Source organism: Piliocolobus tephrosceles, chromosome 9, assembly GCF_002776525.5.
Source record: "Piliocolobus tephrosceles isolate RC106 chromosome 9, ASM277652v3, whole genome shotgun sequence".
Lineage (NCBI taxonomy): Eukaryota > Metazoa > Chordata > Mammalia > Primates > Cercopithecidae > Piliocolobus > Piliocolobus tephrosceles.
Window position 1 is genome coordinate 127,368,596 of NC_045442.1, and position 22,243 is coordinate 127,390,838.

The window sequence follows — 22,243 nt, forward strand, 5'->3', positions numbered from 1 at the left end:
AGATATGCTTTCTATAATGCTTCCTATTTGTTAGAACACCACCATTTTGCATTTCCTAAGAAGAAACAGAAGAGGAACAAGTGACCAGGCAAAATGGAGACTCGGCTGTTTTATCTGTTATTTAGAACACGAGGTCTTAGAAAATCAGGTCCTTAGCCTAAGTTTCCAGAAGCTCAGAGACGTTGTAATATGTAAAAGTCTCATCAAAGCCAGAATCTACTCTAACTTAGACGTCCCATACCCTGCCTGCTTCCTTCATCTGAATACTTTGTGAGGGTGGAAAGGGGATTAGACTGTTTTCCATCCGTGGTAGCAGTTTTTGTTTTTGTTTTTAATGCAAAAAATACAATGTTAACGACAAGTCATTATCTTCCTTGATCTAAAAAGGAACTTTTGTGCCAGGCATGGTGGCTCACGCCTGTAATCTCAGTGCTTTGGGAGGCCAAGGCGGACAGATTGCCTGAGGTCAGGTGTTCAAGACCAGCTTGGCCAACACGGTGAAATCCGGTCTCTACTATAAACACAAAAATTAACCAACTGTGGTGGCAGGCACTTGTAATCCCAGCTACTCGAGAGGCTGAGGCATGAGGGTCTCTTGATCCCATTAAGCAGAGGTTGTAGTGAGCCGAGATTGCGCCACTGCACTCCAGCCTGGGTGACAAAGCAAGACCCCATCTCAGAAAAAAAAAAAAGAAATAACTTGTTTTTTCTACTGGCTAAGCTAAGGACATTTAAAATTTTAGAACCTCAACATCTAAAAGAAAAAAAAAAAAAGGAACAAAAAATATTCCATGTCTCTGAAGATGGAGAAAATGGGAAATATTTCATCCAAAGTGACCTAGCTTCCCGGGGATGTAATGTTCTCCACAGCCTCTTCTGGCTGCTGTACTTCTTCATGAGTAAAGGATGCTCTTTACAGTGTGCTCAGTCCCCTCTGGTCCATGTGGGATACACGAGGACAGGCTTACTAAAACTCCATACCTGCTTAGAGAGGTGGTGTAGGGGACTCAGACAAGAGATTGTCTTTCACTTTCAAAGAACTCTGATTTAAAAGAACTTTTGGTGTTATGGACTGAATTAACCACGTTCCCCCAAATCCGGGTATTAAAGGTCCTCATCCTTAATGCCTCAGTGTGTGACTATATTTGGAGGTAGGGTCTTTACAGGTAATTAAGATAAGATAAGGTCATTAGGATGGGCCCCAATCCAGTATGACTGGTGTCCTTGTAAGAACAGCTTAAGACACAGACACTCGTGGAGGAAAGATGATGGGAAGAGGCACGAGGAAGGGATACTGTTCACGAACCAAGGAGAGAGACCTCAGAGAAACTGGGAACAGACTGGTTGATCAGAATTCCGACACTAAAAAGAAATGACTTGAACTTGATCCATAGACTAGTCTAGAAACTTCTGTCTTTTTTGAAGGAGACCCTTAGGGATTGATATGCTAGGTTTTTTTTCTTTATAAATGGAATTTGACCTGTCGTATCCCAACACTAGGATTGGTTTCACTTCCCTCCTAATTAGTGTTTCAGAGTGACAATCAAAAGATGAAAATTTTAGTTTAGTTCCGTTTCCTTCACACAGTGGAACAATTGGATGATTTTTGTTTTAATATTTTCTGAACTTTCCAACTTTTCTCACTTCCCTCCTCCTTAGAAAGCTCAACAAATGGGAAAGAAACATGATTTCATGTTTCCTCCAGAAACGTCAGATATTTCTGAATCGCAGAGGTACTCTCAGGCAATATATTTCTGTTACTTATTTTTCTTAAAAAATCCTCATTTACCAAATAGAAGTGGACCAACGTGACCTCATCAATAGGCTAATTTGTTATCGATGTTCAGAAAACGCTGAGAAGGTGCTGCTACTTTTCATATTTCTTACTGATGAATGAAGTGGGCAGAATTAGAAATTCCTGGCAATTGGCAAAGGATCCTAACACATGCAGTCACTTCCTCCTATTGCAGAGAAGAAAGTGTCTGTATTAGTTGCTCCAGAAAGATAAGGTGCACAGAGGGCTTTGCAGGGGAGGGAGGGAGGAAGCCTGGAGCTGGAAAAACCGTAAATAGCGTCCACGAGAACAGCAGGACCAGAGGGACCAATGCTGAATGTGCCCTGACTCATAGTGATCAACAGGCTGATAGTCGCCAATAATCAAAAACTTATTTGTACCAGAGACGCCGCTTCTGTGTTCATGCAAAGGTTATTATCCTATGGTTACCTCTTCCTTTATTGAATATTTCAACACCTCTTTTTCTTCTGCGTCAGGTTTTGTTCTTGGCTCTGCTGCTGCACAGTGGGCCAAACAGACAAAGATCTTCATCCTTACAATCAACTATTAGCACATGGACACAGTGCAGCCTTATGAAATAGGACATTAGAGTCAGGTTGTCTGCATTTTTACATTAAGATGAAATATGTTTTCACCTTGTAAGACCCCCCTAAAGATGACAGTAAACAGTGCATGTATTTGTTACTCAAGGCATGGTATATGTTCCCTGACTAGAAATGACTGGGCATCATTCTGTCTCCTGCCCAGATTCTATTTCTCCAGTGTCATTGGGACTTCTAGGAGAAAAGTTCTTTCTCTTCCTCTGGATAGCACGAGATACAAATGCAATTCCTGGGAATTTTGCAGCCATTTCATCATCAAGAGGGAAATGATCATGAGGATAAAGATGTTCCATGGGGTTTGGCAAATACATGAGAATCACAGAGCACTGGTGGCAGGTGCCTGCTCAAATCATTTTTGAATCTCGTCCTCCCTAGAGACTTGCCAGTTCCACAAATTGTGTAGCTACGGTGCGGTGGTTTGGAAATACACATACAAATTATTCGACACTTGCCCTTTCCAAGTCTAATTTTCCTTTCCTCTGAAAGTGGGCCAGATTGAGTGACCTGCTTCCAGTGAATAGAGTCTGACAGAGGTGAAAGTGGCTTTTGAAGTGAGGCCACAGCAATGCTGTCACTTCCACGTTGTTCTCTCTTGGATAACACAGTCTGGGGAAGACCATGGCTAAGCCATAAGGGCAATCCAGTGTGGGAAGAAACTGGGCCTCTTGCCAACAACTGCCACACATTGGCCACCATGGGAGGAGCTGCCCTGGGGGCTGATCCTCCACCCCCAGTAAAGTCTTTAGGTCCTGAAGCCCCCAGTGGCCTCCTGATCTGCAATGTCTTGAGATACTCCAATTACCTTGATCTTAAACTCTTGATTCTTAGAAAGAGAGAGGATAACAAATGCATTAAAACTTTAAACCTCTCCATCTTGAGGTGATTTTTTTAATGCAGCAAGAGATAACTATTGCGGATTTTGGTAGCACAAGTAGATGCATAAGCAGTGAGGAGTTGGAAAAATATTGAGTAAGGTGTAAGTGACAACCAGGGGAGATTTGAAAACACTGAAAATAAATATCTGCTGGTTGCTAAGAGAAGACTACAGGGGAAGGCTTAATGTAAAGTGAAGAAAATGTTGTTGAAAATGGAAGAAAACTGGATCCTTGTTACATAGTGGCAGAAAGTTTACCGATAGTTGCACTTGCAGTAATGTGAAAAACAGAAAATACACCTGATATACCTGGTGATTGGCTAAAATTTCCAGGTAGAGTTTCCAAAATGCTATTGGGCTGCTTCTTGGGAGAAGACAGAGATCAACTAAAGGAAGAACAGATACCAAAGAAAGAAACAAGGACTCCTTAATTTTTAAGATTATCAGCCTCCCCTGATGATAAATAATACTAAAATTAAGAAATGACCCCCAGGCAAAGAGAAAACCCAGAGTTCTATCAGAAACACATGGCAAAAAGTTGAAGCCAGGTGTGGTTTTCAAATTCTTTTTAAGCCTCAGAAAAATCTGAGTTGAAGTCTTAGAAAATCACTCATTCAAACAATAAAGCTTTTAAGAAGCATAAGACTATGGTTCCTCAGTTGTTTAGAGAGGATCCCAAGGTCAAAATGGGTTATCTTAAAGATATTTCTAGGTATGGCTTTGGTAAGTTGGAATACACTACAATAAGATTCATGGGAGACCCACACAATTTTTCCAGACAAGTGTAGCAGCAGATGAACCACTAGCTTAGACTGAAAAGGAAAGAGTCAGTTCAAAAAGAAATGACTTTTTAAGACCCATAAATTTCTATAAGTAAGAAGTAGCTGAGGAAACTACTTAGCTTGAAGCACTGGCCACATTTCACAGAGGAAAGAAAAAAAAAATGACTCAGAAGAGCCAAGAAGGCAGAGTCAGAAGACATGTGGAATTATTCACACAGCTTGAGAACTGCTTAAGGAAGCACCAGTATGTGTCCTGGGAAATTTCAGAATTGCTATGGAGCAGTAGCGGCCATATGCCTGTGTTGTAAATGGAAATGTGCCATGGTGGTTATTTTGTGCCCCTCACACCATTATACATTAGTGTTGTGTTGTTCTTTTAGCTCATAGTTCTTCAGATCAAGAGAGGCTGAACCAAAGCAGTTGAACTTCAGTAACAACACCAATGAGATTTGGAAAGAGAGTGAGTTGAGTGTGTTTTGTATGTAAGAGGGTCCTTTTTTTTTTTTTTTTAACCAAGGTAAGAATTCTATTTTTATTATTATTATTTTTTTTTAGAGACAGGATTTTGTTCTGTTGCCCAGGATGTAATACAGTGGCAGGATTACAGTTTACTGCAGCCTCAAACTCCTGGGTTCAAGTAATCTTCCCAGGTAGCTAGAACTACACATGTGTGCCACCATACTCAGCTAATTTTTAAAAAAATCTTTTTGTACAGACAGGATCCTGCTATGTTATCCACGTTGGCCTCAAACTCCTAGGCTGTAGCAATTCTTCCACCTCACCTTTGCAAAACACTGGGATTATGGTCACGAGCCACTGTGCCCAGCCAAGGAGAAATTTTAATCAAATTTTTATAAACTGGAATATCTCTGTTTGGCTTTTAAAGTGTTCTATTACAGACATTTATGATATACATGAGGGTATGGATTAAACAGCGTTCCCTGCCCCCACAAAAATTCATATATCAAAGCCCTCATCCCCTATGTAACTACTTGGAATAAGGAAGTAACTAAGGTTAAATTAAGGCATAAGGTGGAGCCCTGATCCAGCAGAATTAGTGTCCCTATGAGACCCCAGAGAGCTCACTCTCTCTTTCTCCACCACATGAGAACACAGCAAGAAAGCAGCCATTTCCGAGCCAGGAAGGGAGCCCTCCCTGGGACCCTAATTATCAGGCACCTTGACCTTGGATTTCCCAGACTATAGAGCTATAAAAAAGTAAATTTCTATTGTTTAAGCATCCCCCTAGTCTGGCATTTTGTTCTGGCAGTGATATCATTAATCTGAAACCCTAAGATCCTTGAGAATAAAAGAAGTGATGATTTGGGCCTCGTCACAGCTTGTTTATGAGTTTTGAGGCCATAGTTCCTAAACCGTATGACTTTGTCGGCCTCCAGGTTTTAACTGGGGACACGATGTAACAAAGGCACTTTTACTGTGAAGCTATAAAGTTTAAGGCGATTTTGGATCCAGCTCAAGGAAGAATGAATTAGAGGTACTTTCAGTTTGAGTTTTACTAGGATATAACTGCATGGCTCTTTGTCAAATCTAATAAGCAATTGCTCACCCAAGCAATAACAGAGGAATGCCTCGGAAGTATGCCCCTCCACACCCATGTCAAATGCCCGATATCAGGATGCCAGGTGTAGCAGGCTACAGTATGCCTAGTTCAGCTTCTCAATCTTGTTTAGAAAGTGACTCCTTTAATAGCATCTGAAGGTGTCCAACTCTTCAGCATTTTGCAAGTTTCTGTTTTCATTTCGGGATTGTCTCCTAGATTTAAAAACGCCAGTGAACAGTTGAATTTTTCTTTAGACTAAGTATCACAAAATGGCCTGCTCACTACAGTATTCAAGCCTTAGAAATTGGGTTTCGCAGTGTTTTAAGGACTCCCAGTTATACAATATACATTTGAAGACTTAAAAGAGAAAGACAAACACAAATAAGATGGAATATGTTTATTCGAAAGATATATAAAGCCTGAATGTACCATTAAATCTAATTTGAAGGATGTTTTGGAAAGTTTCAGTGAAATGGGAAATTATGAGCTCCTTATTTACACACATAGGATGGTCATGTTTCAACTATTTTAAGTGCATTTATTAAACAGAACATGAGAGAAATACAGGCACAATATTAATGGAATATAAAACAAAATAAAAAGGTATGTGTTGAGAGTAAAATACTTTGACAATGAGACTAAAATGTAAAACCCATTTTTTCAGATCAAAACAAAGGCAGTCATTTATTGCAGCTGAGAAATAAATTTCAAGCAGAAGCCATGAAAAGACTGTAGAATTATTTGATAATAAGAAGAAGAAAGAAGAAGGGATCATAGACACACGTTGTGAAAAGATTTAAAATCTTGCTGAATTTATGTAAATTACTGGCACTAAGTTATAATGAAACATATTAGGCCACCAGAAATGGGATGTTTTTGATAAATGGGTTAATGAGTCTCATCAATCAATAGAATTAATCATAAGTAAACGAAAACTTTTTTAAAATCTTGGAAGTCCTTGTAATCTTATAAATTATGTATTTTATAACAGATAACTGATATTTTTCTTATAGTATAAGTTTTCTGCCAGAAGGTTTCACAAATTGAACAACAACCTTAAGTTTATATGCCATTACCAATGACAACTTGTAAAACTAAAAGACTTTTTTGAAACTATTAATTTTAAAATATTCCATCAAATATTCTTCAGAAAAATTAAATTTTACTATTCATTTTATAAACTTTTGCCCCTGAGAAGCTGCTCAATTAGAATTCTAACAATTTTTTTAAATACTTCAGTTAGGTAAGGCAGCTAATTTTTACAAAATTATGTTAATTTGCTGCAATTTATAATATTGTCATATCTGTATACTTTTATAAAGATTGCAATGTCTGTTTTTTTCTTTTTAAATAAAATTTCACTTTATAATTTATTTTATGCTTTTTTGGGGGTTATGATGAAGTCTTGCTTTGTAGCCCAGGCTGGAGTACAGTGGCATGATCTCGGCTCACTGCAACCTCTGCCTCCCAGGTTCAAAAGATTCTCTTGCCTCAGCCTCCCAAGTAGCTTGAACTAAAGGCATGCATCACCATGCCTGGCCAATTTTTTATATTTTCAGTAGAGATCGGATTTCACCATGTTAGCCAGGCTGGTCTCGAACTCCTGACCTCAGGGAGTTCTGCCTGCCTTGGGCTCCCAAAGTGCTGGGATTACAGGCATGAGCCACGTGCCTGGCCTATGCTTTTATTATTTTGTCATCTTAAAGGGGCTTCAAAAAAATGCGTGTTTCTGGCCCTAAAAAATGGAATCAATTCACAGTGCAAAGTAACATTTATGACTAGGTACTGGTTCACTTTCAAAAAATACATGGAGAAAATGGAGTTACTTCACTCTATCTTTTTACTTTACTGTTTTATGGCTATTTAAAAATGCATTACAGTTCTCCCAAATAGATTATATTGTGTTAAACTCTATTTTTTAAAGTAAAGGCAAAATTACTAATGTACAGATCTCTTTAAATAAGAAAAGCAACAAAAATGAGGACCTAAGATGTATTTATTTCAGTTAATATGCAATTCAAGAATAAAGATCTGGCAAAATAAGAGAAAAACATACTTCCCAAGTGGTTATGGTTGGAGGGATATGGATGGTAGACTCAATGCAAAAAAAAAGAAAAAGGAGAGATGAAAAGCCTTTTTCAATCCCCTCACAGCAAAACCGAATCTTTCAAATCATCCTCACTTTGGGACGATGGGCTTGCTGCCCCTGGCCAGACCTACAGTAGTGCAGATGTGGGAACACACCACGATACTAACAGGAGGCATTTGAAGACTAGCTGGGTCACTTTGATGTGAAGTCTGATTGAAGTCTCTGGTTGATAGAAACATTATATCTAGATAGAATGGTTTTTGTGGACGATGCCATAGAATTTAGCTAAACGGTTGCTTCCCACAGGAGGGCTTCTAACAGTCGTTAAAATAGTTCCATGCTGTGAATATAACAAGCATCTCTGCTTTGGTCTAAGCCAACAAATTGATTTTCACATTAAATAATAAACTGAACATAATATTTTAAAAGTGATTATGATATATTGTAGCATCACTGCTGGAACTTATCAACAAGAATACTAACGTGTGTTTTTCTATAAAGATTTTTTTTCAAGTGCAATTCTCTTTTATGAGCTGCTTAACCTACTATATGCTTGAGACACGTGACACTTTCTTAAATGCCCAACAGAAGAAGCATTTTAGAAAAATATCAAGTGGAGTTAAAACATAAGAAGAAAAAGAAGAGGTTGATGAGGAGAAAGATAGAGGTTGGAAAAAGAAGGAAGACGTGGCCGTATCTGCAAGCTTTATAATATCACAGAGGAACTCGAGATAAAGCTCCATGAAGGCAAATGAGCAAACAATATGTCATTAACCCATAATACAGACATTCTCGAGACTCTGGTAAGTGGATAACACAGCCTCTCCGTAATTCTGATTATCTGGTTTCAAAGAGAACCTAATCAACTTGTCAGCTGGTAGACTACATTTTTTAAATAGCAGATAATTGACATTTTTATTTAATTCAGAAAAAGTTTCCAATACATCAGCAATATTCTATAAAACTTCAAATTTTATAAAGCCTAAATTTTGAAAAGTTACCAATAATAGGTTTGATGATACACTGACTGCTTTCTGTTAATTATGTAATAACTACATAAACTCGTAAAAAAATTTCATCTATCTTAGGATAGGAATTTCAAAACAAACTACATATATTTATTTGCTAAATATAAAATTGTATATGTGTGTTATTGGGATCAGCCTTGTACAAATAGTAATTATAATAATAATTCAATATAGAAACATGTAACACTTAGAGCTGCATGGGCAAAATTAAAATATTTTATTTTCAATTTTTGTATTTCCTTCACAGAAGGAATCATGAAATAATCAATAAGAACGTTTTGGCCGGGCGCGGTGGCTCAAGCCTGTAATCCCAGCACTTTGGGAGGCCGAGACGGGTGGATCACGAGGTCAGGAGATCGAGACCATCCTGGCTAACACGGTGAAACCCCGTCTCTACTAAAAATACAAAAAAAAAAATCTAGCCAGGCGAGATGGCGGGCGCCTGTAGTCCCAGCTACTCCGGAGGCTGAGGCAGGAGAATGGTGTAAAACCCGGGAGGCGGAGCTTGCAGTGAGCTGAGATCTGGCTACTGTACTCCAGCCTGGGCGACAGAGCAAGACTCCGTCTCAAAAAAAAAAAAAAGAACGTTTTGAGCAAAGATTACTTTAAGATAAAACCTATGCAGAAATAAAATTGGAATGCAAATTCAAAGAGAAAAGGCAACAATGTCCAATTTCCTGTAATTGAAGAGCTTGTTTGTGTATTTCTTTTAATAGGTGGTGGTCAGTATCAAATCACTTCGTTATTGACATTCCACTGACTACATTTCGTAGAACAAGTTCATAGTTTCATTATTATCTGTCCACAGTATCCCAAAATTTGCATCATTTGCAACTGTTTTAGCATATGAAGAAAAATTTTGCATGTCCGTTAAAAACGATTGAGAGTTTGCATTTTGCAAAACAATAGGATAGAACAGTGACAAACATTTGGAGATCAATGTTCTAAAGCATCCTGAAATATCCTTTCTCCAGCAAAATTACCTGAAAATTCACATACTTTTTATTCATTTGAAGAGCTTTGTCACTTTTCTCAAAATAGTGATCAATGAGAAAATTATCTTTATTATATGTTTCTATGATGGACTACGTATTATTTTGTTGAATTAAATAACAATTCATCACTATTTTAAATGATTTTCTTTCTTGAAGCTATTATTTCTGGTGAAGTTCAGTTCGTTTTGATTTAGAAAGTCCACTCGGAGGGAATGTTTAATCTTTTATTTAATAATATGCTTTATACACATGTTTTGACAGTAATCTTTAGCATTTTAAAAATATTTATTTATTTATTTATTTATTTATTTATTTATTTATTTATTTATTTATTTATTTTAGAGACAGTGTCTCTATCATCCAGGCTGGTGACTTCCTCCTCCCAGGTTCAAGCAATTCTCCTACCTCAGCCTCCTGAGTACCTGGGATCACAGGAGTGCACCACCACACCCCACTAATTTTTGTATTTTTAGTAGAGATGAGGTGTCACCATGTTGGGTGGGCTGGTGTTGAACTCCTGACCTGAAGTGATCCGCTTGCCTAGGCTTCCCAAAGTGCTGGGATTACAGTAGTGAGCCACCACGCCTGGCCTGAAAACGGCATTCTTAGCATCCAGTAATCTTACAACATTTTAACAGACACACACACACATAAACACACACTTAAGGACCTTTAGCTTTTAGCACGTTAGAAATATATTAGGAGTTATTTTAAATATTAGTTTCATTAGACGTACAAAAGAAAATAAATTAAATTAGAGTAGATAATTGAAACTTGTAGTACATACTGCATAGATGTAACCATCTGGGCTCAAACTGGGAGGAGCAAAATAATCTTAACTGATATGTTCTTCTCTGAACAGATGTTTCCAACCCCACATGGAGGATATGAATCTCTTAAAATAACACAACATTTCCAGGAGCAACATTAGAATTATCAGCAACACATTGCTGTTCACTAACCCTAATGAAAGTGTAAATACAGACAGAATTTCCTAAGTGCCTTCAAAATGGGAGAGGATTGTAATTTACTCTTCAGGATATTTTGCTATATGTGGTAAGTGCCCCGTAAATATGTATAAATGCAGCTGTAGCCACAGTTCCTGTTAAGAAGTTTCCACAACCTGAAACTAAGGCAGAAGGTCATGTGTGCATGTGGGTGTGTACTAGCCATTCTAAATCAAAGGCATGTCACCCCTGACGAAGCTCTCGCTGTCAAGAACTCTCAGCATTCCTTCTCTTGGTTGAAATCTAGGACTAACGTTTCCTTTATTCAGAAACATTCCGTTCTTTCTTGCCCATGCATAGCTAAGTGATACTGTCCTTTAGATGAGATCCTGCATCCAGCTCCTTTGCCTGCATGTAACTTTTTCTTGCTTCAGGTGTGACGAATAACCCAGCAGTCATCTTGCCTTGAACCATCACCCAGAGTATTTAAAAGGGAAAATTGGGAGGCATTAATAAAACAGGGGGACATGAAAAACACAGGACAAAAGTAATCATGAATAACGACTTCCATTTGCTGCGCGTGAAACAGTGTCTGTTTACTCTGGGCTTTGCTGGGTGCCTGTTCTCTACAGCAGGAATGAAGCAAAAAGTGAAACCATAATTCCTCCCCAGAGTGACAGCATTCCGGCCTGGGGAGCTGAAGCGTACACAGGAATCAGTCGCCGTTTCAGACTCACATGACTGGAGAAGCAGACGTCACCTGGAGACGGGGTCTGGAAAGTGAAACCCAGACTGAGTGTGCTGAAGGGTGCAAGGGTCTTGGATGGAAAATTAGAATCCTTATTTTAAAAATAAATCATGGGCATCTAAGGAAAAGAAAATACAGGCTCCAAGTTTTTGAATTAAAGGGGTTTTAGAGCAGGCGAAGTTGACTGACTTGATCCATTCAGAGGTCAGGTGATGTTAAGTGGCGTGTCCACGGTGGAGACGCCAGAATCTCTGACAGGAACCCACTTCTGCGAATCCTTCTAACTTCCCTATGGAAGAGGTGGGGAGTGAGGAGTTAAGGTTGGGAAGCTCAGATGAAACTCTACAATCTAAAAGAGGATGCATTAAAGAATACAGGCCAAAGGGTTCAAAATCTATCACTTTCTCAAAACACAGTGATAATGTATTGCAGAAATAGGCTGAGTAAAATGAAAATAGGCTGAGTTCAAATGGAAAATCAGAGAGCAATTAGGAGAACGTTTGAGGCCCAAACCAAAATGGGCTTTGTTTTGTTTTATTTTGTTTTGTTTTGCAATGAGCAAAGTGCTCAGAAAAGGGCCCCAGCCTTGAAGTAGGGGGAGAAAGGGCCTTGGGGAGGCTTGGAGGATAGAGGGACGAGAACAGGACGGGGGCAGCAAGGACAGGCGGGGACTCTCCCCGGGGAGAAGCTTACTCAATGCAGTTCCGCATCGTGGGCTGGGGCTGTGTGTTGACCACGTCGCCCGTCGCTCAAGAATCCTTAGTGCAGTGAGCGAGTATAGGGCCTTCAAACTGCTGTCCAGGGGACATTCCTAGTGTACAGCCAGGCGGGTCCCAATACGAAGAAGAGGAGGGGCCCTGTGTTCCAGGAGCAGGTGTTTGGAGGAGAAAGTCCTGAGATCCTTGGGCAGTGAGAGCAGGTGCCCTTGTGCAAGGAGTCATAGACTTAGGCTGGTCCTGAGATTTGGGGACAACCCCAGGGTCACTCATCTTTCTAAGGAGGGTCCATTTGTCTACACCGGATCCTTAGAACAATACTTCTCAATCCATCCGGGCTCCGTCTCTAAATCTGGCAGGTGGCCCTCAGCAAACATCTCCCTCCTGCCCCCCAGGCCCACCCAGCTGTGGGAATTATCCTATGCTGTGTTCCAACAGAGCCCAGGACTTCGTCCTCGTCCCGAGGTCCTGGGGCAGGAGCACTGTCCTGGCTCCACCAGAAACCATCTGTGTGGGTGGAGGGGGAGTTACCCAGTTTTCCCAGTGGCTATTACCTCCTGTGTAAAGTCAGGGTGAATTTCTAAACCCTTCTCTAACTTTAAGTTTTGATGCTATGACTAAGAGAACTTTTGTTTTGTTTCATTTGGTTTTTCAAAATGAGTTGTGTGTGAATTTTTTACTCTGCCGGAGTCCAAGCAGAAAAGAAACCAACAGAAGGAGGATCCTCTATGACTGCTTCTTGTTCACATTTAATGCAAATAGAGACCTTCTGCAAGACTCAAGACCAGGGCTGGCCCAGCCCTGGTGCGTAGTGGTGCTGAAGAGAAGGAGGGGGGCTCTGAGTCCCCCCCAATGAAGTTTCAGGCCTGTCTCCAAAATGCACGAGGTGGTAGCTTTGGGAAAACCTCTCAACCTTTTGGCACCTCAATAATTTTATCTATAAAATGTAAATAAACTGTGCATCCTACCCAGAAGGAATGTTGCAAAACCAAAATGAGGTATTGCACAGAAACGGGTAGAAAAAGTGTCTTGCTCATGGTAGGTTCTCCACGCCTCTTGTGACCACATGGCCAAGAGCTGGAAGATGGGGGTTAACCCTGCGCACTGAGCATATTAAGGCCAGAGAACACTCAAGCAAGGCCAGGAGCAAGAAAGCAGCATGGTGAATCCTGGGCAAGCGTGGTGGGAGATGAGTGACATTCTGATATGCTGCAGAGAGAAATAGAGGGAACGGCTCCCCTTCTCACAAGGGTGTCCTTGCACTCTGGATTGGACTAGTCAACCCTCCACCTCACCCTCTGCCATCTCCCTGTCTGGCTATAGTAATTGGAGGAAAGGTAAGCACTTCACACAACAAAGTAGAAACAGCCCCTCTCCCCAAGGTAGCTGTCCACTGCAGGGGCCCCCCTGCCGTGTCCCAGTGAGAAGTCGCCCTGTGATTTTCTGAAATTTCCAAATTGAAGCTCAGAAGTCCTGGCCAGGCGTGGTAACTCACGCCTACAATCCCAGCACTTTGGGAGGCCAAGGCGGGTGGATCACTTGAGGTCAGGAGTTCGAGGCCAGCATGGCCAACATGGCAAAACCTCTTCTTTACTAAAAATTAAAAAAAAAAAAAAAAAAAAAAAAATAGCCAGGCATCATGGTGCATGCTTGTAGTCCCAGCTACTCAGGAGCCTGAGAGGCAGGAGAATTGCTTGAACCCAGGATGTGGAGGCTGTAGTGAACAGAGATCCAGCCTGGGTGACAGAGTGAGATTCTGTCAAAAAAAAAATACAACAAAAAAAGTCCTTTTAGGAGCCCAGAGATGTTGGTAGCTATGAACCAATGTAGTTTTACAGAAAATCCAACCCAGAAGTCAAAATCTGAGTCATCAGCCCCTCATTCCTGTTGGCATCTGATTGTACCAATAGTCAGTGCCTCTCTTAACCCACTCCTTTCCTAACCCTTACATGATCTGGTTTGAGTTATATGCAACCAAAGAAACTTGACTAGCATACCTTCTGCTGACACACTCTCAGCCTAATACCACCACTACTGAAACTCATAACACTCTGTTTCAACAGACATAGAAATACTTACAAAAATATGTTGCTTTGACTACCTCCATCTCTATGCACTAGGTTGCATAATATGAAACTCTATATGATGAAGTATATAAAATGTCCAAGTGACATTTCATTCCAACACAGCGCTGCCTTTTGGCCCTGATTTCCAACACACAGTGCCAGCCAAGATACAAAATTCAACCCCTGGGGTACTCCTCAGCACTGTCTCTTCTCACTGTCCTGATTTTAACACTTAGCTGACTGGAAACCCTTTTAAACAACGGAAAAATACGATTCCCCAAACATGTTTAGCTCAGCTTCCTAAAAGTGTAGAAATACGATTTTCTAATACTGGACATCAGATTCAAAACACAAACCAGCGAGAATAGAATCTCCCTATGGATCCCTGTTTAATTAAGTCTACTAGTTTCTTATGGAGCACAATTTTAGCAATTTACCTGAAATTTAGCAACTTACCTGAAGTCTCCAAGGTGGGGAAAAAGAAGTGGCAATGTTCTGACTCGAAACAGGTAGCAATCTCTCGACACACTAATAATCCCTCCAGCTTGATTTTCTGGCCTCCTGAAAATCCTCTCTCAGATACACTGTGCAGTCCTCCAGACGAAGAAGGAATTTACCTTGTCAACATATTGTGTATATCTTTGTGTACAAAGATGATTGGAACTAAGTAATTATTTTACCATGAACACATAAAGGTATTACAAAAAGCAGATATTTTTCTTTATGTAGGGGTTAGAGGAAGTGAAAAAAACTAAAAGCATTCAATTTTCAGTCTGACATTAAAATGTGGATGCTTAAATTAATGTGGGTTAAAAAGTGAAAGACATATAGGTATGTGTGTGTGTATATATATATACACACATATATATACACATACATATATACATAATATACACAAACATACACACACACACATTTTTTGAGACAGTGTTTTGCTCTTGTTGCCCAGGCTGCAGTGCGATGGCATTGTCTCGACTCACTGCAACCTCTACCTCCCAGCTTCATGCTATTCTCCTGCCTCAGCCTCATGCTATTCCCCTGCCTCAGCCTCCTGAGTAGCTGGGATTACAGGCATCTGCCACTATGCCCAGCTAATTTTTGTATTTTTAGTAGAGACAGGGTTTCACCATGTTGACCAGGCTGGTCTTGAACTCCTGACCTCAGGTGATCTGCCTGCCTCTGCCTCCCAAAATGCTGGGATTATAGGTGTGAGCCACTGTGCCCAGCCAAGAGACAAAAATATTAAGGAAATAATTTACCCTTGAAAATATATCCTGACAACAGTTTTTCCCTTTATTTTTCTAAAAAGATCAACAATGACAGAGGAAACTGCTTTGACGTGATCAACAAACTAGAAATTGATGTCAGTGGTATCCTTTTTAAAATGACTAAGACTAACTTACTTTCAGTGATTTTAAAATTCTTGTTTCTTCTATATTTATCATAGACTATTATTCCTAGTGCCTGCCTAGTCCCTATTACTAGCATTTAATCAGCAAGCTGTCCTCCAAATTAGGCAGTATATCCCATTCATTTCCAATAGATACATAAAATCAAAATGGGTCAAATTGTGCAGCTTATTGCTGAGTTTATAATAAATATTTCTATCTGTGGGCAGCAATCGTGATTTAGAAACAGAGGCACACAGAATGTAACAGCCAGTAACTAAAATAAATTAAATAACCCTTCAGTTCATTTCTTGGAATAAAAGTTTAACATGAGATCTCCTTGTGAGTAATATCAATTGCTTGAAAATGAAGAGAAGAATATTTTTATAAAGAATAACTTACGGTTTTAAATAGGGTATTATTTCTATTAAAGTGGACTTAATTTAAAGTTATAAAAATTAATTCAAAGATTTTTTTTTCCTTTTAAGAAGGAATCTTCCTATTGCATCGCTATATTAACAAATGGAAGAAACAAACTAAAATAAATATGGGTTCCACAGTGTTTACATACAACTTAAACACGGCATATCATTGTCTGGTCAAATATTTGTAGTGCCGATCAGAGTACAGACTTGAGGATGCTACTTGAAATAAACAAACGCTTATCTAAATCTCGGAGGCCTGCAAAATTAAGTTTGGGATTTCCCAGCAGCAGGGAGCAGGCTTCCTACAAGCGTCTGGACTTGGATCTGCACTTGGGGTCATGAATCTCTGGAGCCTGGCCTGCTGGACGCAGATGTCACAATGCCATTCTGCCTTCTTCACTGTCATCAGAGGCTGCTGAGCAGTGGTGCTCTGCTTTGGACCATCAGAGATCAGCAAATAAGGTTTGCTGTGCAGGACACAAGCTTCAACCGCTGTTTATCAGTCGCACTAAGCCGTGTGAGATGTTCTCAGTTCCTACCGCTTCTTCTGCAGTAACTATTGATGTGCAATTTCTAAAGCTCATCTTTAAAGTACACAGCATGGAGTCTGAGCTCCTTCAAACAACTTCTCCCCTTCACATTCCTCACGCCGCTATTTCTAGCAGGCAGTTGGCGTCTAGTCTCTGAGGTGGACATGTAAAGGCTCGGCATCTCCGATTTCCTGGGACGGCCTTCTCTTTTGATGTCCAAAACAAGACATGAACAAGCCTTTGAGGACCAGTGCATAAGACTGGGCCCTGTCAGTTCATTCAAGTACCTCTGTTAATATTTGTTGAGCAAATGCATAATCTACCCATTAATGAGGTTCCATGCAGCTAATCAGCAAAGGTGAGACTCTGTGGAGCCGACATAGGCCGCCCTCCTAGGAACCTGATATTTTATTGCTGACATGCAATTTTTAATATGTTTTTTTGCGTTGGGTGCTGACTAAAACGTTCATTTTTAAATAAAAATACGCAAATGTTCTGACTTTTCTCAATTTGCTTCTTCAAGGCAATACAGTAGAATACTATTACTTGGATGTTTAGGTAAAATACTAAAAAAGAAGAAAAAACAAAAAGAAAACCACAGTTCTCTAAAAACAAAACGATTCTATTCAGTCACCACCCTTGCTTTCATACGGAGGCATATATGTATTTCTAGTCCCCAGTGTTGACATCATTAAAGGTTTTCCATTGCAATTTTCTATTTCGATGAAGAGAAATGTTGTGCAATATTTGTCATTCAATGCAGCCAATGCTCAAGTGTCCGGTTCAATAGCCCTTCAGCTCCCTGCATAGTGTTCCCTGTAGCAATTCACGTTTAAAAACTACTCTATACGTTATATCACTTCATCAGCATCAGAACCTTAGGAGGCCCAAAGAATACCATGCCCAGGGCACCCAGCACACTGCAAAGCACTTGAATTAAATTATTTCCCCTGAAGCAACCACCATCGTACCTATGCAATATGATAAGCTGATCAAAGAGATTTGTGTTTCATTAGGAGTCGAGGATCAAATTGGTAATGGATAGAGAGATGTTTGTGTGCAGTGTACGGTAATAATCAGGAATGAAGTAGTTAGCTTTTTGACACTTGAATGATCAGCGATTAGCTGCTAGATGCTTTTGAAACAATAGTTTATTTGCATGTCATGTATCTTGGTGAAAACAATCTCACTGGTATTATCAGTGAGTAGATCTTTCAAAAATGAAATGGGAGCCCCATCAGTGAGTTGCACACACTACCTTTTTAGGACAGAAGGGAGGCATACACTTGTGTTTTGCACTGAGGGTATTTGTGATTGTGCCAGGAGTTCAGAGCTGTAAGCCATTGCCATAAAACCTCACATTTTTTCTTACAAATAAATGGGCCAAACCAGCATGTTCATTGTTTGTAGATTACTTGTAATTGTTTATACAATCCTCGTAATTTCTTTCAGTGAGGAGGGATGATGTGCCCCAGCAGAAAGAGGAGGGAGAGGCTGAACCAAGCCACTGTGAGGCATCTCAAACATTCGTGCGGCAAACGTGGTACCACAGGACTCTCACACAAGGGCTTCTGCACACACAGGCACCTGCTCAGTCCTGTTCCAGGGTCAGGTTCTGGGCATTGAGACAAGAAGCAGATGGGACTGGAAGCTATAACTGTTCCCTCCCTTTTCCTTCCAACTCCTGCTCTAACCACACAACCGTGCACTGTACAGATGCAGAGATGTCACCAAAGTGGGTGTTTGAACACCGGATCCAGAAGTGGGGATGACACTCGGGTCCCCCACCACCATCCTTGCCTTGGGCACCTTCCTTGTTGAGGTCCCCATGAGGAGATGAAGAAAAGCTTCAAGGGCCAACAGAGAGCAGAGATGTTGGGTTCACCCACTAACTCATTTCTCTACCCCCCAGAGTCAGATTCCAGTTCCTCAGCTGCCTGCACCAGGGGCGCGAGGCTGCCACCACCCAGCAGGCTCATCAGCCTCAGAGAACCACCCAGACCTGAGAGATCCAAAGGGCAATTCCAACAGGGAAATCTGTAGAACCAGCAATGATTTAAAACAAACAAAAAAAGCAAACAAACCCCAACAAACCCCTCGGGAATGCAGGCTGTTTCCTCATCTTCCTTTTGGACCTGTCTTCCCTGCAAATTCCTTCCAGAAGAGAAGACTCTTCCCACTCCAGCTGTCTCTGCTTTGCTGAGGTTACTTGGTCATTGGTGGTATTATCCACTTCAACATGGAATTAGCAGCAATGTCTACTCCAATGTGTATTTGCAGAGAATGACAAAAGCTTTATGTGAATACAATAAGAAAATGCTTGTGTACTTACAGCACCTGACATCTGCCTCCGGGGAGTGCAAATTAAGTGGCACAGTTCCCCCGATTTCAATAATGTATTACATCCTTGCTATAAAATGAATGAAGGGGAAAGCCAGGCATTATCCATTTTAAGATGTGAACAGGGACTAAAGGCAGAGCCGTGGCTGCACAAAACAAAAACTATTGGGATTGGAACCTTCAGTGCTCTCAGATGTTTCACCTGGAGGTGTTCTCCCAGTGTCCCACGGCAGCAGCGTGAGCCACCTCACGCATGGTGGCCCTCCTAGGAATCTGATATTTTAAAATCACCAAGGATTTTAATTAAAAGGAAATTCCGTGTACAAAAGGAAAATACATATTCCCTTTTTATTCTCTCCTCAGATGTGTCTCGTGATACAGCTTTACTCACTTCTCTTGGGGTGTCTTTAAGACGTGTATCGCAAGTACGGCCGCAGAGCCTCCTTTCTGTGATGCTGTTGGTCTGCAGTGCTCAGGCGTAGTCAGTGAGACTGTCTTTCCCAGTGAGGCCACAGGGGCTCTTCCTGCCTTTGCGTCCCTGCACTGTAGCCCTAAAAGGACTGCCATAGCCATTCCCACCTGTCCCACTCGGCGTTCCTGTATCTGATTTTATTTTTGCAGCCCCTCAAAGGCTCATGGTATGTCCCAGAGAGAGTTAACTTGCTGTTGAAAGTCTGGATGCATCTGGGCCGGGTGCGGTGGCTCAAGCCTGTAATCCCAGCACTTTGGGAGGCCGAGGCGGGCGGATCACGTGGTCAGGAGATCGAGACCATCCTGGCTAACACGGTGAAACCCTGTCTCTACTAAAATACAAAAAAAAAAATTAGCCGGGCGAGGTGGTAGGTGCCTGTAGTCCCAGCTACTCGGGAAGCTGAGGTGGGAGAATAGCTCGAACCTGGGAGGCGGAGCTTGCAGTGAGCTGAGATCACACCACTGCACTCCAGCCTGGGCGATAGAGCCAGACTCCGTCTCAAAAAATAAAAAAATAAAAAAAAATAAAGTCAAAGTCTGGATGCATCTGTTGAAGGTAGCTGACCTCTTTTCTGTAACTACCCCAATGTCTCCCTATCTCCTACCTCAGGACGCACATGTATCTTCGGGCTAGTCTATTCAGAAAGCCTATGGAGATGGCCGCCAGCTTAATGAATTGAATCCTAATAACCAAGGAGAGCTCAACATTTGAAAAATTAATATATTTTCAATCATCAAGGTCTACACTGTACCAAATTGTGTTTGTCTAGTGGCTAGGATTGATATTAAGGTTTGAGTAAAACTAATTAGATGAGAAAGAGAAAGTTGAAAACGATCAGCACGAAAACTGACTCACCGGAGAGATCTCAAGCCAAAAGCCTCCCGAGATGTTCCTGCACTGGCCATTTCTAACTATCCAGCACGGACTGAAGTATCACGGTAGCAAGGGTGAAACTAGATTTTCAGATTAAAAAAAAAGAAATCCGTGATAATATTATCCCACCCCCTTAAATATTTTGCTACTGAAAAAAAGATTTTACCTACAATAAAATATTCAGGTGAACTTTTTTATGCAAAATGGACAGAGAGTCTTAACCTAAAACACCTAAGTATTATTTAAATTTCTTATGCTTCTTATAGATGAGTCAAGAAATATATCCTTGATTCTGAACTTATTAGAGCCATATGGCCAATCATAAAAAGAATACACCTCTCTCAACACTTTCACTGAGGAGGAGCAGGTTGAGGAGCGCGGATCCAGGCTAGCCCTCTTAGGCAAGCCAGGCAGTCTGTTCAGGAAACATCTCTTTAAAAATAGCAGCAAGAGTTTCCCTTTTCATTTAGACATTGGTTCACCTATCCTCCACTAACAGCCTGTTAAAATACCTTCCCAGTGACTGACGTATTTGCAAAAATTATTGTAGTTCACAGCCTCGTGGGAGGCCCCAACTGAGAAAGCAGTATGTGGCTGTCTTCGAGGTAAAGCCTTAACTAGAATCTCAGACCCAACGCTGGAAGATGCCACACACCCCAGAAATAGAGTGTGGCCCTTCTAGAAAGTGCCATTTCCTGCCTATATCCTTTTCTCTCACCTGAAAGAACCAGAACAGCCCAGGGAGCAAGGGCCACCGGTCCTGCAGGGGGTCTCCTACCTCATGACCTCATTACATGCCTGTCCCCAAAGCTGAGTCACTTTGCTCCTGAGTCCCAGATTCTGGCCTGTGTTTTCTTCATCAGGTTTATCTTGATGCCTGTCATGCAGTATTCCTTGAAAGTCAGCATCCCTCAAATTCCTGTCATTCCCAGGAGACATGGACTGTGTTTCAACAACCTCAGGCACCTTTTATGACGTGGAAGGCAGGAGAAAGCATGGCTCATTGACACACTGCTGTGTCCTGTTTTTGTCTGCGCGGTGCAACCTTTGACAGAGTAGTAGACCTGGGCCATGTGGGAGAGACCACTACAACTGCCCAATGGGAGCGTCACAATTCCCTGAGCTATGGGAGCCAGGCTGCCCCGGAATGTAGACTCAGACCCAGAGCTGATGTCATAATCACAGAGTTCACTATTCAGTGAATGCAGGATTCCTAAGTTTCCATCAGGGTTGAGGCACTGCACAGAGACTCCGAGAATAAACCATGCAATAGAGGCACAGCTATTCACTGAGCCTGCCCTGCAATGGAGGTGGGCAGGATTAAAATAGAAATAAGTGCATAAATAGCAATTTGAGGGACCAGACAGTGCATGATGGGAGCATGCCAGAAAAACAGAAAATCGCTGGTGTTCTTTCTACACAGGCCAATCCACAGGTGCATGTGGATAGTCTACAGTCAAAATATTGGTTCTCAATTAAGTACATTCATTATTTAGGGATCTAATTAATTTAAATCATATTAATAAATATCTGTGCAATCTTAACTTGGACAGGTCACTTAAACTCCCTGGTCTCTCTTACCTTCTCTGAATAAGGATGTTAAAATTGATGAGCATGAAATTTCCTTCTAACATTACGATTCTAAGATTCAGCAATAATAATAGAAATCAAGGTAATTATCCCTGATCTAATTATGGTGTAATTAGGAAGTAGATGATGTGCCGGTGATAATGGTGGCTGATGGTTCTCTGCCTGCTGAGTCTCACGCCCGTACAACTTGCTCTCCGAAATGGATTTTGAGTTTGGAGTAGTGCGCTGATTGCGAGACATTGTTATTCTGAACCCCAGTGTCTGTTAAGTGGCATTTAATTAGTCACATGAAATGCTGACTCATCCGTTGTCGAAGTCTTCATTCAGGAGAGAAATGTCCATTCAAGACAGATTCAGCAAAATTCTTGTCTGAGGTTTTCTGTTCAGAATGGAACACGCAGGAAACTAAGAGCACACTTTAC

General features: G+C 41.0%; 1 long non-coding RNA gene across 1 annotated transcript; it reads right to left on the minus strand.

The window, feature by feature from the left end:
• Window positions 1-17,942: 17,942 nt before the first annotated feature.
• Window positions 17,943-21,372, minus strand: LOC111527008. The gene is made up of 2 exons (XR_002726549.1): window positions 20,950-21,372; window positions 17,943-18,161 (listed from the first exon to the last, which is right to left on the minus strand). It is a non-coding gene; the product is annotated as an uncharacterized LOC111527008 (long non-coding RNA).
• Between the last annotated feature and the right edge of the window lie 871 nt (window positions 21,373-22,243).